We start from the raw sequence: 20278 nt of genomic DNA on the forward strand, positions 1-20278 counted from the left end.
AAAGGCAAAAACTGGATGCTCCAAGCTGTAACATGTCCGCTTTCCATTAAGTGAGGAAAAACAAAATCTGAATATTTCTATTTCTCACTAATCATTTTTAGAATATCCAGAATCAGTTTAATAACATTTAGATATACAGTGGGGCAAAAAAGTATTTAGTCAGTCAGCAATAGTGCAAGTTCCACCACTTAAAAAGATGAGAGGCGTCTGTAATTTACATCATAGGTAGACCTCAACTATGGGAGACAAACTGAGAAAAAAAAATCCAGAAAATCACATTGTCTGTTTTTTTTTCATTTTATTTGCATATTATGGTGGAAAATAAGTATTTGGTCAGAAACAAAATTTCATCTCAATACTTTGTGATATATCCTTTGTTGGCAATGACAGAGGTCAAACATTTTCTGTAAGTCTTCACAAGGTTGCCACACACTGTTGTTGGTATGTTGGCCCATTCCTCCATGCAGATCTCCTCTAGAGCAGTGATGTTTTTGGCTTTTCGCTTGGCAACACAGACTTTCAACTCCCTCCAAAGGTTTTCTATAGGGTTGAGATCTGGAGACTGGCTAGGCCACTCCAGGACCTTGAAATGCTTCTTACGAAGCCACTCCTCCGTTGCCCTGGCGGTGTGCTTTGGATCATTGTCATGTTGAAAGACCCAGCCACGTTTCATCTTTAATGCCCTTGCTGATGGAAGGAGGTTTGCACTCAAAATCTCACGATACATGGCCCCATTCATTCTTTCATGTACCCGGATCAGTCGTCCTGGCCCCTTTGCAGAGAAACAGCCCCAAAGCATGATGTTTCCACCACCATGCTTTACAGTAGGTATGGTGTTTGATGGATGCAACTCAGTATTCTTTTTCCTCCAAACACGACAAGTTGTGTTTCTACCAAACAGTTCCAGTTTGGTTTCATCAGACCATAGGACATTCTCCCAAAACTCCTCTGGATCATCCAAATGCTCTCTAGCAAACTTCAGACGGGCCCGGACATGTACAGGCTTAAGCAGTGGGACACGTCTGGCACTGCAGGATCTGAGTCCATGGTGGCGTAGTGTGTTACTTATGGTAGGCCTTGTTACATTGGTCCCAGCTCTCTGCAGTTCATTCACTAGGTCCCCCCGCGTGGTTCTGGGATTTTTGCTCACCGTTCTTGTGATAATTCTGACCCCACGGGGTGGGATTTTGCGTGGAGCACCAGATCGAGGGAGATTATCAGTGGTCTTGTATGTCTTCCATTTTCTAATTATTGCTCCCACAGTTGATTTCTTCACTCCAAGCTGGTTGGCTATTGCAGATTCAGTCTTCCCAGCCTGGTGCAGGGCTACAATTTTGTTTCTGGTGTCCTTTGACAGCTCTTTGGTCTTCACCATAGTGGAGTTTGGAGTCAGACTGTTTGAGGGTGTGCACAGGTGTCTTTTTATACTGATAACAAGTTTAAACAGGTGCCATTACTACAGGTAATGAGTGGAGGAAAGAGGAGACTCTTAAAGAAGAAGTTACAGGTCTGTGAGAGCCAGAAATCTTGATTGCTTGTTTCTGACCAAATACTTATTTTCCACCATAATATGCAAATAAAATGAAAAAAAAACAGACAATGTGATTTTCTGGATTTTTTTTTCTCAGTTTGTCTCCCATAGTTGAGGTCTACCTATGATGTAAATTACAGACGCCTCTCATATTTTTAAGTGGTGGAACTTGCACTATTGCTGACTGACTAAATACTTTTTTGCCCCACTGTACAAGTGGATTGGATGGGGCGAAGATAAAGTTGAAATGCATTGTCCATTAAATAAAGAAGATCAAGACAATCTGCCCGAGTGCTCGTTCCGTCACCTCTTCCTCTATGTTGGGTTCTTGGAGTTTTATTCTTTACTGCAGCTAACAGCGGCAAAAGTCCAGAGAGCTCACCATTCATTCCTCACTGGGATACGTGGGAAAACGCCTGATCATGTAGGGTTGTGTAGGAAGAGTATACGGCACTCCTGATTAAGAGGACTAGGTGCCCAAGGCTGGATGTAACCCTTAAATCATGAAATACAAACACTTGGCACTCAAGAAGTTACAGTAAACGAAAAAAAAAATGGCAATTCCTAAAGATGTCAACGTTTCGGTCCTACATATGGACCTTCATCAAAAAGGATTGCCTCTAATGATGATGTTGATGATCTGCTTGCAACAGCGCTTGTGATCGCGACGCTAGTGACTGTGGTAATGGTGCCATCATCATCAATAACATTAGAGGCGATCAGTTCTGATGATGGTCCATGTGTAGGACCGAAACGTTAACAACTTTAAGGATTGCCAAATAAATTTGTTTCCGTTCACTGCAACTTCTTATATGCCTAGTGTTTCTATTACATGATCATGCAGGGCCGTCATATGATCAAGTCAAGTTGTGATTAATACATTTTCCCAAATATTACATTAATCTGCTCAGATCTCACTGCTCTAGAACCTGTTGGCTGCGGGAAGATCAATATTTTTGAAGCATGGAAGTTTTGCACCAAGTCCCAGTGGTTGAGTCCCTGGCAGGCGTTTCTCCTATTGTACGAGAATCTACTGCCCTATAGTTTGTTTGTTAAGTGCAACCTGGAGGCAGCCGGGTGGCTCAGTGGTTAACACTAGGGTCCTGGATTTAAAGGTGGATGCGCATTCTCTCCCCGTGTTTGCGTGGTTCTCCTCCGGGATCTCCCGCACTCCAGAGACATACTGAGAGGGAATTAATCAAAGTATTTACACAGACAACCATCAGCGCAAAAGAATTACGAGATCAGTAAAAGTTGTGTTCACATGTTACAGGATTTCACCTGAAGAGCCACCATGCCAGTGGAAGTGATGGATTTCAGTCCGGCAGAGGTAAGTAAAATATTTGCATTGTAGCATATCTTTGCTATGTGAATAGGCGATCCGAATATTAACTTCTGGGCACCCCTGGGGATTTTTTTTTTTTTTTTTTATATATATTATTTATTTTATATTTATTTTATATTTTATATAAAAATTAATGAATTTTTTGCTTAATTTCATTTCTTCATTAGCACTTGCACTGTTTGTATTCTAAAGCTTCTGTACTGCATCTTCTATCGCTAGCTGCGGAATGAGTGAACCGAGAACCTGACAGTGAGCGTATTCTGAAAGGTTGATCTCAACTGTCATGGGATCATAAATTGTCACAAGAAAGGAGCCGAGAAGGAGGATGATAAAAGTTATAACGCTCCCTCATAATGAGCTCACTGACATGCTCTCATTTACCTCATTTTGCAGTCAGCAATAGACAGTGCAACACAGATGCTATTAGAAAGTAAAAAAACGCAATTTCGGTTACAGAAGCCAAATGTAAAAAAGAAAAAAATTATCTATAACATAAAAAACACCGGAATGTTGTATTCTTTATATTGACATCTAAATTGAATACTAGACTCAAATTTCCTTTTCTGTTAAAATCAGGAGGTCCACCTGCCATCATCATCATAGGCTGAATAATGATCGATAACTATACCTTACAGTATCCACTCCTCACAAAAAATATGGTCACAGCTCACCTTCTCCCCCTCCCTGCCAAATATCCTTTGCCCAAGTCAGAGCACAATTAGAAAGCTTTACCATAGATGACAATGAGTCCGAGTCAATCTACTGTTGTCTATGGGCCATGTGGCTGCTGTCTATCACATCTGTAAAAGGGGTTTCCCACTCCTACTCAATCAATTCAGGACCCCATAAAATGTAGTCTCATCTCCTGCAGCACCGCCGTTCCTGCCATGTCGGTGCTGCCGTTACCAGTGGGCGACACTGCGCTACATGACCACTGCAACCAATAAGCAGCCACTGATCGGCTGCAGCCTTTACTATTTAGACAAAGCGGACCTGACAGGTGGTCTCCATTGGTCTTTACACACTTTCCCGCAGCTATAACACTACGGTCCCTCTGCAGACAATCAACACACTCTACGTTCTTATCATCCTGTACATCACTCGCTATATTCTGATGTTTCTATCGGTGGACGTCTGGGTGCCGAGACCCACATTGATCGCTGAAAAGAAATGGGGCAAAAGCTCTGTCCTAAGCAAAATGCATTTTTTTTTTGCAAAGAGTGCAACTCTTCAGCCTGCTCGCCTTGGCGATTGGCGGGCTCCTGGACTGGTTCAACGCTTCGGAAAAGTTTTTGAAAAGAGCCTTAAATTTCTCCCAACTCACAGCCAACGCCAATGGAATATTTTTTTTATTATTGTAGATTTCCGTTTAAACTGTTTCCCAATGACAGCCGCGAGCACCAGATTTCCCCGTCCTGAATCCGCCATGAGTGCAGATAAAAACATCTCAACGCCACAAATCATGTTCAGAAATCCGCCAAAGGATTGAAGTCCGGCTGCACTTAGAGGCCACAGAAACGGTGAAAATTGACAAATAAGCACGGGGCGGGGGGCAAACTACCACCTAAATCTCAAAATGACACGCTGAAGATTTGGGTAATGTGCTGCCTGATGTACGCACTCTGAAAACATTTCCGGAGAATTACACGCGATACACTGCTTATCTGTGCATAAAGCGATTGGTTAAGCTTTAGGGACAGAATGAAAACTTGTAGATGTCGGATGTTTATCGCAGCGGCGCATTGTTTGGGGGCATTCGCACCGACGCACAAGGTTAAGTTCTCGCAATATACACTTTACACGCTTGAAGTCTGGAGGCGTCATCTCTGCTGTACTGAATGTGGATTTACCAGGAAGAAAAAACAAATGTAAAGAGAAGCACTTAACCCGCAGCGTGCGGGGGTCCGCAGCGAGAGCGCATAGATGGAGCTCTGCATTAGACATTACGACTTTAATGCTCGGAGGCTGTACAAACAGAGGAGATAAGAAAAATCACGAGACACAGAAGACAGAGGTAAAAAGCTCCAGCCTCATGGAGGAAATGACAACTTGCAGGCATTTTCCAGCATTTCCCTGCTTCCACTCCTATTCTAGCAAATGTGTTAATCTAAGCTGTAGAATATGATCACATGACCAGGCAACGCCTGTTTTTTTTTTAATATAATGATTATTCCCATCTTCATTAATAGATATTATAAATACAAACAATTTAAATTTTCAGATGTTTTTAAGATAAACACTTTCTTTTGTTTACAGTGTGTCTCCAAGGAGACCGACCACCTCTGCTAGACAGAGTAACATTTGCCGTGCTTACAAGCTCTATTCTATGGAGCTTGGAAGCAGGGTTTTGAATACTGTCCAGGATCAATGTAACTTCCTAATCCAAGCCAGCTTCAGCACCGTGTTACAAGCTGTACAGTAGGAAATAAAGGTTATTCTCAAGTAGTTTCTTGTGGAGCTAAGAGCTATGCAGTCTCCTTCCTTCCTGGCTCTCCTCCTTAAGAGACAGTCCTGGTGACTAGCAGAGCTGTTGTATTAATAGAACTATAAAGCTCAGCACATATTCAGCTGTAAGTGGTTTGTTCCCAGTTCACATTGCTATCACTATATTTATGAATAGAGAGAACAAGGTATTTGCTGTTTCCTGCTGTGTGCTCCGGGAATTGTGCTTTGACAAAACTGATAAGAGCAACTTGTCAGGAGCGGAGATGGATGTAGATTAGCAATAGCAGCTAACTGCTGTATAGAAATCAGTGGGATGGATAGAGGTGACTGGTAGGTTAAGCGTTAATGGAATGTCCCAACAATAAGTTAAAAGACTGACACTGCTGTGGCACCTGTGGCCCACTTGTAGCTGAAAATCGTTAACACCTTGCCCCTGAAATCTCAGGTGAACACCATGGAAACAACAATTCAAATTATGTCCATACACAGAGAAAGGTGGCACTCACTGCTCCTTATTTTAAAAAAATACTTTTATTGGTTCATCCTTTAAAACATACCAGCAGGAAGGTATCTCTGTGGAACACACAGGACAACGGCCGTTTCGTGTCTCCTGCGCTTCAACGGTTCCTCCACTATCCTATACTATAAGACCCGTTGAAGCGCATGAGGCGCAAAACGGCTGTCGTCCTGTGTATTCTACATAAATACCTCCCCATGGAAACCAGCTGTACTCTAAAAAGGTAAAAGCTCTTCTAGCAGAAGAAAGGCAACAGTTAAAATGAAGTAAATTGCAAACTTGCTTATTTTCATGATGTCTAATTAAAGCAATTTAAAAACTGGAGAATACCCCTTTAAGTCTACAATAGTGGCATAATTCATAGCAAAAACATACTATTAACGCAGTGGAGGGCAGAGTGACATCATTTTTTAAACAAAATACAGATGAGCTCAGCTGGCTTTAAAGGGAATCTGTTACTAGTTTTTGTTACCCCATCTTCGAGCAGCACAATGTAGGGGCAAAGACCCTGATACTAGCGGTGTCACTTACTGGGCTGCTTGCTTTCATTTTGAGACAATCACTGCCTTATCCTGCCCACATCCCTAATTGACAGCTGTACATTGTCAGAAAGCTGTCAATCAGTGGTGAGGGCGGGGTTGGACTACTTGGCAGCAGGATTACTAGTCCTCAAGTGATAATCTCCTGCTGATAAAACAGTGATTTTATATATATATTTTACAGTGATCTATAGCAGGCAGCCCAGTAAGTGACACATCACTGGAATCAGGGTATATGTCTGTATATCATGCTGCTCTCAGATTAAGTGGCAAAAACCTGGTAAAATACTTTCGTTAATTGGCTAATTTTTTACCTTTCTTAAGAGAGCTTTTCTTAGCAGAGTACAAGTCATACACCTTCAGCTTGTACCTCTGCTCACCTCTCTTCATGGTGGTCCTGCCAAATGGATCCCTACTCGAATAAAGCTTCTCGACACGTCCGATATTCTTGGAAGCACAAGCTGTCCTATCTATTCTGGGGTATACCACAATAGTCATATAGGAAAGAATTATAAAAACAGTGGGGTAAATTCTGGAAAGTAACAAGAGCCGGCCCGTGACCGTCCTGATATCCTGGACACAAACACTCATTAAAGCAGCAACAGTGTCGCCCAGAATTATAAATGGCAGTGAGATGGATACAAGGACTATTTATATGGAAATTACATCTTTTCATAACATGATGAGTTTCCTGACAGATCTCGTAATGGACCCATCTCATATCGAGCACATCCTGAATAATGTGGCAAACTTAAGCCATAAAGGGATTTTCCCAATTTTTTTTTTTTTTTTTTTTTTTTAAAGTCTGCCTTTGCTTGAGAAATGGAGCCACATTTGCCCATAGATGGTGTTTGCTGACAATCACTATTAAAATGGGTAATTCCGCAAATAATATTTAGCACCTTTCCACAGAATAGGAAATAAATGTATGATCGCTGGGGTCTGACTGCGGGGACCTCCATCTATCCTGAGATTGGGGTCCTAAAGTCCTTGTAGGGTGTGCATAGTTCACATGTAAAGTAAGTGGAGGGGTTGTTACTAAAGCGCAACACTCCACTAAGTATGATCAGTAGGGGGCCCTAACAATGGAATCACCACTGATCACACATATATCACCTATTCTGTGGTTAAATATTTTTAGTAGGATAACCCTTTAAGTGAATAGGGTAGAACTGCAATACCAGACATGCCTGCATATACATTAAAATGGGCGTATACTCGGGACTACAGAAAAGGAGAAGGGCTGGGTATTCTGGTTACAAGCTGAGCAGCCGTCCTCAATGTCAGGCAGCAGCCGCAAAAGCTAACAAGATTTTAGGGAGTATAAAAAAAGAGAGAAAATCCTTCGATCTCAATGTATTGTTACCCTTTTATAAATCACTTGTGAGGCCACATCTAGAGTACGGGTTACAGTTTAGGGCTCCACATTTTAAAAAGATAAAGGGACGGTAAAGACAGATCAAAGACAGGCAACTAGATTATTACAAGGGATGGAGGGCCTCTCATATGATGAGAGGTTAGAAAAGCTGGGCTTGTTTAGGTTCAAAAAAATAAGTCTGAGAGCAGAAATCATATATATATATATATATATATATATATATATATATATATATATATATATATATATACACATACATACATACATACGCACACACACACACACATATATATATATATATATATATACACACACACACACACATACACACACGTGAGGTCAATACAAAGGACTAACAAATGTTTATTCTTTCCAAAGACCATACTAAGGACCAGGGGATATACATCTCGTGTGGAAGAAAGGCGATTCCAGCAGTTAAATAGGAAAGGGTTCTTTACAGTTAGAGCAGTCAGATTGTGGAATGCCCGACCACAAGAGGAAGTAATGGAAGACACTATAACAGCACTTAAAGGGGTTTATCCATGAACAAACGTTCATTTTAATCAATAGATTTTGGAATAATAATAATTTCCACAATTGGATGTGTTTAAGTGAAATGTCCCTGTACGGAGATAATCTTATAAATGTGTCCCTGCTGGGTACTGTGTAATGGCTGTGTCTGACGGTGCCGGAACATGGTCTGATCACACCACAGCTCCTGGGCAGGAGGGGAGGAGAAAAAAAAAGTACAGACATTACATTGGCGCAGTTATTATTATTTCAAGATCTATTGATTAAACTGAACTTTGGTTGTGGTGGGAAAACCCCTTTAAGAAAGGGCTGTATGCTTTTATCACAACCTATATAACTATAGGCCGATCTTGAACAAATGGTTAGAAATCCCCTTTTTAATCCTGGAGAATCTCTAACAATCAAGAGTAGAAAACATTTGAGTATACAATAGAAGAAAAGTTGGCTGAACCAGACAATATCAGCCAACAGTCTAATGTGTGCTGGGGTCTCACAAAAGACGACTCAAAAGCATGTTGGATTTCCAAGGCTCCATCCTCTTGTTCTCTGGGAGATGAGATGCAATCGGAGGAGTCTAGTAGCAGCTCTCATACAGAGCTCAGGAGCACTCGGCCGGGAGTTCCTGTGTATAGGGGAGTTAGGAGAGATGCCGGCTGAACTGTTGATTGGCCAATAGCTATCTAATGGATAATAGAGGCATTAGGTCCTGTAATTAAAAAGCTAAAATAGCGCCCACCTGTAGGTAGGATCAGCATCTACTTCTGATTCTAAGCACAAATAGACTTGTATAGACGTTTTTTCTATGCAGTCAATGACACAACGTCGCCTTCATCTTCATTCTACTTCATCTGAGTCATCTTTGATGTTCTTTGTTTGATGTCTCAGAAAATCTCTTGACAATGAATAAGAGTAAACAGCCGTGACCCGAAATGATTTCTCACATATCTTCATGTTCCAAAGAACAATGCCAGAAATCCATTCATATTTACAATAATGTCGTCAATGAGCAATGTAGCTGATCTCGCCTTATAAATAGGAGACCTCGGATAACCCTATGGGTCCCCCATATACAGTAGATAACAGCAGCTATCTCTGCCGACTCTCCCATACACAGGGACACTCACTTTGCCAAACGAATTTCTGATCTTTAAATCTGGGTATACACATTAGACTAATCTTGGCCAAATAAATCGACAAGTTTGGCCGACGGTCTAATGTGTTTGGGGCCACCGGAAGACTGATGATCGGGAGAGAAGTAGAATGGACGTGTCCGATTTCGGACTGCTGATCTCATTTTTCTCCTGAAGATAAGCTGCCGGACGACGTGTCACTTGACAACTTTCTCATAGAGAGCATAAGAAGGTATCGGCCAAACGAGCGCTCCTCTGTATGGGAGAGCAGGTCAAGATGGCTGTCAGTCATCTCATGTGTAGGGACAACCTATGAGGGAGCTTCTGTCAGATGTGATGCAGGAGAAGTGTAGAGAAGAACTGGAAACGGCAGAAGAGACCGGTAAATATTTTAATGCACACTGACTGCTAAACACGGGATACTAAAAAACAAAACACGAGTGCTCCTTCAAGAATTTGATAAAGGACCCTATCCATACGGCAGGTGATCAATATGAAATTGGTGGAGGTCCAACTTCTCGTATCCTCGTGGCTCTGCTGAATTCAAACATCAGTATTTTCCACACCCAACCCAGCTACCGATCTCCTTACCAGAACCCGGCTTCCTCCATGGCATAGATGAGGCTGTAGAATTCCAGCTAGGAGACCATTGGGCGGTACGTGCATTGCGGTCCATACGTTGACCATAACACTCGTGTGTGTGAATCAGACCTTTACGTTGACTGCTGAAGGAGTGGCGATGCCCAACAAGTATCACATCTACATTGATAAGGAGGCTGTATCTAATATACGGTTTTCTGCAGCTCAGTCCGATGCAAATAAATGGGACTGAGCTGTAATCACAGGCAGTCGCTACTACAAGCTTGTAACTGTGGTTGGAAAGCAATGAAGGGGGCACAGTGGACAGACATCTGACTGGGATGATTTAGCGAATCCTGCTTTGAGCAGGGGGTGGGACCAGATGGCCCAGGAGGTCCCTTCCAACTCTACCATTCTATGATTCAGTGCTCATCACTGGGGAGTCTGGAGTCAGACCTTTTTGGTATGATAAATAAGCCAACAATTCTCTCCACTAACAAAAAGACCAGATAAAATAATATAACTAAACTATGTAGACTTGATCACAAAGTAAGCCCAAAGACAAGTGCTTGTGCAATGATGTGCGCTGTCCTCGGCTGCACCTGTGCACTGTGCAGGCACCTGGATGTCACCGGCGCAGGCGTGAGATAACATATCCCGACCCCAGAGATGTCCTTAGAGCTGGAGTGACTGTTGGGTTTGGGCACTGTGACTAGGCACCTGGCTCCAACACCATAACTACTACTGGGTAATCTGCATACAGCGCACGCGGGAATAAAAAGGATTTTGCAGAATGCAGATAGTGATGATACAAATAGGGACATGCTAACAAACGTAAAAACCATGCAAGCCGGTGTTGGCGTCTTTGGGACCTAAAAGCTCATGGCAGGTTGCTTTTAAACTATATATTTTGGTGATTCGGTATCATACAAGGTTCCCAATGTCAACGCTGCAACTAAAAAAGTGATGATGGGGCATGTTGCCATCAGAATCTCTCAGGCTTGGGGCCTTTAATTCTAAGCGTATTAGCACACAGTGTGCAATTCTTTAAAGCTTTTAACGCCAGAATTCCGGCATGAAAAGCCTTAAGTAGGAAAATTGTGGCATTAAAAAATTGCGACTTAACGGTCTCACACCATTTTTGAGCGCCGGTGTTCCTTACATCACAAATTTAGTCCAATAGCCAATTGACGTAAGATACGTGGCAAGGAACACATGGAGGCGCATGACATTTTTCAGATGCGCCGGGTTCATTAAAAGACATGCAGCTCTTTGGTTGCGCTTCCACGATGAGCTTTTTGTGAGTTTTTGATGTTGCGGTCTTTTTGTATCATTTCTTCACCTACTGAGTAAATCAGGTTTAGCTGCGCTTTTTTCATGTTTTGACTGCTTTTTTTTCCTCAATCATGTTTTAAATAAAGCTGCTTTGTTTTTTTGATACTTCCTGGTATTTGGCTTTGTCAAAACTTTATTGATTCAGTCATGTGCCCTTTCATGTATTTTTAGCACGTTTCTGTTTCTAGAAATCCCACCCCACATCGCTGTAACTAGAATTGTAACTGTCCTTATTTACACTGTGAAATTACAGAGTGTCAAAAACTAATTGGCAGAACACAACCTTGGAGGGCCTCAGGGTTTTTTTTTTTTTTAAAGAGTATTTTTGGAGTGAGTCCACATCAAAAGACACAGGGGAAAAAAATCACTCAAGAAATGCTTGAAAAACTATTTATTTCTATTGTTAAATTACCGTACCTTACTGGTTATATTTTCTATTTGTAAGGCCGGTTTCACATTAGCGCTTTTTAAGCGCACGCACGGCCGGGGGTAGCTCCGCCCCCGAGCCGGCTCTCTGCCCGGCGTGCCCGCCCCTTGCTTGTAGCGCCGCCTACTAGCGGACAGCGGCGCCTGCAATCGGCGCACCCTATCTTTAGCATAGGGTGCGCAGATCGTGCGCAGGCCGTGCGCTAGTTGCGCTTTGACCTGCGCTGCGCACTTTTGACGGTGCGCCGTGCGCGCCAAAATCAAACTTTTCGGATTTTGGCGCGCACGGCGCACCGTCAAAAGTGCGCAGCGCAGGTCAAAGCGCAACTAGCGCACGGCCTGCACACGATCTGCGCACCCTATGCTAAAGATAGGGTGCGCCGATCGCAGGCGCCGCTGTCCGCTAGTAGGCGGCGCTACAAGCAAGGGGCGGGCACGCCGGGCAGAGAGCCGGCTCGGGGGCGGAGCTACCCCCGGCCATGCGTGCGCTTAAAAAGCGCTAATGTGAAACCGGCCTAAAGCATTTTTTATTTGCTTCAATTTTTAACCTAAGGACCAAAAAAAATGCATGGAAAGAGAAGTACGGCTGATTAGGGTGCTCAGACCAAGACAGACACTTGTTTTGGATGGAAAAGAAACTTCTTTACTTGGACATTATGTCCTCACAAAGTTTTTCGTCAGTGAATGCGCCTTCATCAGGTGTACACCTGATGAAGGCGCGATCACCCCCGAAAAGCTTTGTGAGGACATAATGACCAAGTAAAGAAGTTTTTTTTCCATCCAAAACAAGTGTCTGTCTTGGTCTGAGCACCCTAATCAGCCGTACTTCTCTTTCCTTGTATTTTACACCCTTCTTGGGTGAGCGGCTTGGTGCAGCACGGACCCAACAGGCTTCCAACCATCCTGCAAGACCTGAAAGACGGAGGACCTGTGGTGACATCAGCATCACGTGACGCCCCTTGTGACCAGCTAACCTTGAAACCTGGAAGCCAGGATGACGAATGGTGCACGATAAGCACTGCAGGCTCTGCAAACATGGTTATCCCGGCAGCATAACCATGGCAGGTTAGTGTACTCTGTTCCTAACCTACTCTATTTGACCACTGGGTATCACACCAGGAGCGCCCCCTCCTCTCTCCTATTTTGTTTAAAAAAAAAATGCATGTCACTTCTTTGAAGTGAAGGAAAATGCTCGAAAACCAGGCCCTGTTCTATAAAAAGTCACGGGTTTATCGCAACAGAGAGGAGCCAAAAGACCACAGCATTTGATTTCTCCCACCCCTGCACTGATTAGAAGCACTACACTTTCATATTAAACAGTGTAAATTCTTTTAGCAGTGCAGGGGTTAACCTGCTCAGTTGAGAGCTCCTGGAAGCTTTCCTGCATTAAGGCTCTCAGCTGTGCACTGTTAGCAATTCCCATCTCTACATAATCTGGGTCCTGGCTAGCACTCATTGTCAGAGTTAGCTTATGCTGCATGGCTGGAGGTTGTTGGTGGTTATTATTGAAGAAGGCTTTTGGTGGATTTCTCTTTGACTTTTGCTAGGTTTTGAGTGTGTGATAATTCCCTTTCTTCTCCTACTTTAGTTTAACCCCATCCTCCACTCCTCAGTGTTTATGTGTGTACAGTATATTTGTATGTTTGGTATTTTCGTTACCCCCGTTTGTATTACCTTGTTAGTCTGGTTTGTGCATTATGGTATACTACTACTCCCCTCTTCCCTGGATGGAGGAAGAGTACAGACTGAGGGTGAACTCAAAAGCTAAGGCAAGGTACATGGCTCAGGCATATTCCCCTTTAGAAGTAATCTGAGGAACAGGGCTAGTTAGGGCACCCCTAGCATTAGGGCAGAGAAGGAGCCCTGGTCCGGGGACACCCGATAATAGAGTTATGTCAGCTGCAAAAAGAAAAAAAAAAAAAAACACTCCAGGAAAAAACTCAGGAAAACAAAAAAAAAATCCTCAAAAAACAACCTTAAGGAGGAGTTTCCTTAAGTGGTTTCTACTAAAAAAAAAACTCAGTATTTTTACCGCACCAAAACAAAACAAAAAACTGTGCACAGGTATCCTAAGTGTTCAGATCTGAAATGGCAGCCCACATCCGTATAAAATAAAAAAAAAGTTTTTGTACTACGGTCATCAAAGTTTTCAAGCTTCCTGTCCCATTTATTTTAATAGCACCAAAGAAGGGCAAACTTATCTTCTCAAATGCGCATCGACTCCAAAGAACTAATGAAAGCGTCAAAAAGGCGGAGGGAAGACTTCTCGCTAATAAAACAATTCTTAAAATACACTGAAGTAATCTGGGAATTCAGTAGGAAGTTGGCTCAGCTCAAACCAGATTTTCTGCACAGCAGGTGCCTGACTAATTGGCATCTACAGGTAAGGAGTTTTGTTTTTTTCTTACAGTCAATACGAAGAAAAGGAAAAAAAAAAGTATTGGGAAAATTTACAGTGAGGCAAGAAAATGTGATTCTAAAATAGGGACCTTAGAAGAAGTCTCGAAGATCAACAGATACATAGGGGGTGGACGTTCACTACTGGCCCTGACGTCACCTTTGAAAGCCTCATTGAGTCATAAGGGTTTCTTTTATGTGAGCTTCATCATGCCGGGGTAGTACCGGGCATATATTGTGGAAGATTATCTGGGCAGCAGCAAGAAAACCGGTCTATCGGTCCATAAAGATCCAGGCCAAAAAACCCTTCTATATTACTCCCCAAGGTATCCCACCGGTCTTTGTGCCTTCTCTTCTGGCAGGAACAAAAGAGGCTGAAAGAGAGACAGTAGTGACAGCAGTCACAGGATGTCTACCAGAAAAGGATCAGCGACCAGTACGTGAGTGGGACAGAGGGCAGATTAGTGGATAAGTACCGTATGTTTCTTTTTAGCCATGCTACTTGGTGTGGGATAATAAGAACAATACTGGAATTTGCCTAGGGGGCTGGGGTATGTACAGAGTACAGCGGGTGCTCAAGTGACATGTTCAAGTCCCCCATGGCAGCCACATGTTTTGCGGCTGCTAGACTGCCACAAAACATGCGGGGACAAACTCAGGCAAACCCCACATGTTTTGTGGGTGTTAAGGAAGCCTAATTTTGAAAATGTTAGGACCAATTGGGCATTGTCAAGAGGAATTGCAAAGTCCCAGTTGTCAAGAGGAACAACAGAGACTGGGCACAAAGTAGAGAAACTCCGGCATAGGCAATGTAAGTCTCAACTGGAAAGACCTGTCAGGACGGCTGATGGCTCCTAAGTCCTGGCAGAATATCAGGCAGAGTCAGCGACCACGTTATATTCCAGACTAGACATGTGCTCATTACACGCTGCACTCTCACAGGAATGAGACAAGTATCCGTGCGCCACATGATGGGCTCTTTCTGCTGACACACAGACTCTTCTGTTGATGAGAACTGTCGATCTTGATGGAATTAAATGGACTGGAAGATCAATAGTGTTCTGATCACTCAATTAGGACACATTATAACCTAGAAGTCACTTTGGCACCTGACAAGTCACGTATGACGGCGGTATAGCAGTGAGTATCAGCACAGACTACCAAACAGACAGACTGTCTCTGCGGCTTCTGATGTGTACATACTATATGCCGTACGCTGGGTCAGGAAGGAATCCTTACTTCTATAAGATAGATGTAAGTAAAAATGTCTTCTTTTTTTAAGAATGTTTTCCTCAACATTTTTTCAGGGTTTTACAAAAGCATATAATTGTACAAATACGTAAAATCACTGATAAGATTAGTACAACGGAAACTTCAGGAAAAAAAAAACAACATTCCATATAAAACATTTTTGGTGCGAGTCAACGAGGCAATTTTAATTGCTGTGCCGTAAATGGACAGTAAAGAAAGACTTAAATAATGGCATCAACTGAACGACATTAAGGATTGCTCGTGTTTCCTTAGGATCTCATCTTGATTGTGGATGAATTTGTGTTTCCATATTACAGAGATATTACGTAGAAGAAAGCCAAGGTCACATTATTGGAGGATCGCCTGACAAAAACTTTCTAGAAACTATTGGCTGTTCCAAAATTATCTTGCATGGATTTACGAATGGTAAGGTATACCATTCAATAATCTCCCAAATGTCGAAATCTTAACATTCTACATTCCTTTAGAAGAGAGGCTTCCACAAAGTCTATTTTTAACAAAATATGAAACATTTCTAGGAAGGGTTCAAAAGGGCAGATTTTGGGTTAAATTAAAGCTTTCGTGTACGATAACACCATAACCTGCAAGTATAGAGTTAAACTGCAGGTTAACAGTTTCATGAAGATTCCCGGCAACTTTACTAAAAGTGCGGCACGAGGGACAAAATTAACTTTATACCCTCCCTGGAGCAGTAGGCTTTCAGTTATGGAGGTGTGCAGGTGCAATTACAGTCACTGCTCACAGCTCTGATATAGGCGGCTGGAAGAACGCCCCAACAATGACTGACAGCCGGCTGGGCAATGCATCTGTGCAGAGCCAGCTTTCAGTCAGTGCCAGGCAGTTCCTACAGCGCTATAAGTGGTGACTGTAGCAGCACTGATATACCTCTATGACTGAAAGCCGGCAGCTCCCAGGAAAAATAAAGTGAATTTTCTCCCGGATGCTTCACTTTTGATAGAGTGGTTAGACACCTTTATAAAGGTATTAACCTGCAGGTTAATAGCATTATCAAACCAGACAGGTTCCTTTAAAGCCATGTGAAGCATTGTTTTGAACTTGCTGCTACTACCAAGTGTAAAAGTTCCCGTACACCAGGGTGGCATTGATATATTTCAGCATCCAGAAAACCGAAACTAGCATGCACAGGACCACATGGGGTGAAACTGATCATGTGATTATTTGTCCAAAAAGACTAGTTGTGGCCAACACCACATATCGGTTCAAGGTTGTACATTTGTAAGAATTCGATGTATGAAAACAACCATACTACGCAATCGTATAGGAGTAATATAGGCCCGATGACAGATGTTGAGAAGAATTTCTATATGTTGAGCTGAAGAAAGGAACTTGTGGCTATACTCAATCACTGGTACATCCTCTGACCATTTGGTCAGTGTCGGTGATTGGGCGACAATGTTTATTGGTTTATTAAGAAGTACATACCCCAAGGCAGGGCTTGAGAAAAGTATGCGCTTAGTTGTGGGTTACACTAGTTTTCGGTAAGATGTTCCACGACAGATGATATTAATATCGTAGCTTGTAGATAAGAAGAAATGCAATAGATATTGTTTGTCATTTGGAAATAATCTCTGAAATCCAGGGCTCTGTTTCCTTCACCTGGATCGGCTGCCCTCTGTTGTGCTCCACGTCAGGTGTTTAAAGTTGTTCGGCATCAATTAATGACATTTTCCTAGGCTCCTAGGCCTATTTAAGGCCCACTTATACACATACCTGTATCTTGGTATTGTGACTCTACATCTCCCTGTTTGGTGTGCTCCACCGTCTTTGCATACTGTGCTTTACTTGCTTCCATCCCTGCTGAGTTCCATTTCATCCATCCTGTTCAAGAGTTTGCAAAGTCCTCGCTTCCCTTGTGCCCACCTGGACCTGAGGATTCACCTTACCTTAGCAGGTGAGCCTAACAGCGGCAACGTGAATTAATTAGTCAAACTTAAAAGGGGTTTTCCAATTTCTATTTCCCGACAAGGATCGATCAGGTCGCCGGACATGACCATTTACGTAAATAATTGTATTCTTCTGTTATTCCTACTAGACATATATGAATGCGTGGACAGGTGTATTTACTAAAAATAAAAATCAGTGAAAATGAGAACTGATTAGATATTTTTAGCCCAATAACTAACAAAAGTTTTTCCCAAGTTTGAGACACAAATCTTCACTTCCAGAAAGAACGCCGGATTACCATTCTGACTGGCTCCCCGGCCACAGTAACAGGATGTATACTTGCATGCGCCACTCTCCACCATTCACGACTATTGGCCCTTCATCTCCTGTTGGGCCAGACCTACACCTGTTCATCATGTGTGTTTGAGTTGAAGCTCCATCAATGAGATCATCCTAATTTCTTGTCTAATTTCTTTTCTACTCTATTGTGGATTTTGTCGTGTGTTTAGGATCATTATCCATTTGTAGATGCCATCCTCTTTTCAACTTTAGATTTTTTTTTCGATGGTGTTATTTTTGCATCAAGAATTTGTTGAAATTTCATTGAATCCATTCTTTGCTATACCAGCGAAATGTTCCCAGTGTCATTGGCTGCAACACAACTCCGAAGCATGATTGATCCACCCCTCATGATTAATGGTTGGTTAGATATCCTTTCCTGAAATTCTGCGCCCTTTTATCTCCACAAATACCTTTGATTGATCATTGTGGCCATAGAGTTCTCTATTTTAACCTCATCAGTCCACAGGACTTGTTTTCAAAATGCATCAGACTTGTTTAGAAGCTCGTTTACATACCTCTGATGCTGAATATTATGGTGAGGATGCAGGAGAGGTTTTCTTCTGATGACTCTACTATGAAGGCCATATTTTGCAGGTATGTCTGAATAGAAGAACAATGTACCACAACTCTAGAGTCTACTAAATTTTTCTGAAAAAGTCTTTTGCAGTCAAGTGGGGATTCTTATTTGCCTCTCTAGCAATCCTACGAGGAGATCTCACTGAAATTTTGCACCGTCTTCCAGACCTTATCTTAACCTCCACTGGACATTTCTTAATTACATTTCGAACTGAGGAAAGCACAACTTGAAAACCCTTTTGCTATCATTTTATAGACTTCTCCTGCTTTGTGGGTCTCCACCATTTTCACTTTCTGAGTGCTAGGCAGCTGCTTAGAATAATCTATGGCTGCAGTTTTTGGTACAAGGTTAGAGGAGGCTGGGTTTTAATTAAGCTGAGAAATTTTTGCATGACCTTGCCTTTCCTAACGTTGACAGTGAACAAGTCATAACCATAATGTCATGATACAGGACGGGATTTCGCTTTGGCCCGTCCTGGTCAGACAGGGGGTTAATTGTTTCTGCCTCTCTCTAGCAGAGGGCGGCTATTTAATGCTCACTGGACCTGGGTCTGGTGTCAGTTTTACTCCTGCCCTCGGCTGAGTTAAGTGACCTCTTGTATATGTGTGCCTTGTGCCTGATAACTTGTTGCTTGTTTGGTTGTGATCTGGCTCTGTCCCTGTCACGAGTTCTGCCTGACCCTCTTGTACCGCACCGTCCTCTCGTGTATGACCCTCTGCTTGTGACTAGACTGCTCTCTGCTCGTCCCTTTTGTACCGCACTGCCCTCTTGTGTATGACCTTTGGCTTTGTCTGACCTCCCATCTGCTTGTCCCTCCTGTACCTCGTTCGCCCGTATTGTGCATGATCTCTGGTTTACCCGACTGAGTGTTCTTCCATCTCAGTAAGCAGGACGCTAAGCCCCGCCCCCTTGTGGTCACATGACCGTAGGTCCCGTGCCTGCTTGCTAATACTTCAGCGTTCAGGTCCTGTGCGTCAGTGCTTTCCAGCTGTTACTGTCTCCGGGACCCCTACAGCACTTGGTGAGTGCCGGCGCTGTCAGGATCCTGACACCTAACAGGCTACTTAAAGTCTGAAATCTTGGTTGAAGTTATCTGAGCCCATAAATCTCCAAGGGTGCCCACACTTTTGCACAGACTCATTTTCTTTTTGTAATTTTTAAAATGAAAAAAATGACAAGTTTTTTTTTCTTGCTGAAAATACAAAGGAAATGTGTCACCTTTAACTTTAGGCCTTTGAGAGATCATTTCAGCTTCAACTTGCTTAACTGTTAACTACAGTAATTTTGACCAGGGGTTTCCAAACTTTTACACGCCACTGCACTGTGGATATTCCTGGGATGTTTGAACCCCATCAAATCAATTGCAGTAAGACAAAGTAGAACAAAACGTTATCTCTGTAAAAACTGCCTTGTGGTCGAACCTCACAAAAATAATAATTTGGGTGAGGATCACCTCAAAGTTTGAAATGGTTGAGGCATCATCACGATTATCAAGACACTTTTTGATGACATCATCTGCAAATTAGTAGAGCAACCTGGTTTGTGAGCCAATGCATGCAACTGCTTTAGGAGTCTTCTAAGATGTCTATTACGAAAGTTTCTTCTTGGATTTTATATGTGAAATTGTCACAGTGTGAACGTGCTCTTAAGCACTGCATGTAGACTAACTTCTGCTCCGGCTCATTTCCTTGGTTTTGCAAACATTTTATAAACATACTTTTTACAGTCAAGGACAGACGTCCAGAAAACTGTGCAAATGCGGCACTGCTCTTATAGTATAGTAACAGCTTTCATTTGTGTAACTTGAAATCATTATTATTTCCCATGGTGGTGATTTTACTATAATTCCTGACATGGTAGCTACAATCAGCAGACGACACATGAGGCCGGTCAGGATGAAGTGTCTGCTTACTCGGGGAATGTTATGAGCATTTATAAATCTTTTGTTTTACAAGGCGGTATTAGGCCGCGGTGCGGCAGGTCATTACCTGACAATCAGACTTAGGAGAGAGTCGTTACAATAAAGCCT

At 42.6% G+C, this 20278-nt stretch overlaps 1 protein-coding gene across 3 annotated transcripts in view; it reads right to left on the minus strand.

Moving 5' to 3' along the window:
- NBAS (NBAS subunit of NRZ tethering complex) overlaps nt 1–20278 on the minus strand; it is an 816956-nt gene that overhangs the window by 323885 nt on the left and 472793 nt on the right. The window lies entirely within an intron of this gene.

Source organism: Dendrobates tinctorius, unplaced genomic scaffold, assembly GCF_039654945.1.
Source record: "Dendrobates tinctorius isolate UK_male_01 unplaced genomic scaffold, ASM3965494v1 ptg000021l, whole genome shotgun sequence".
Taxonomy (NCBI): Eukaryota; Metazoa; Chordata; class Amphibia; order Anura; family Dendrobatidae; genus Dendrobates; species Dendrobates tinctorius.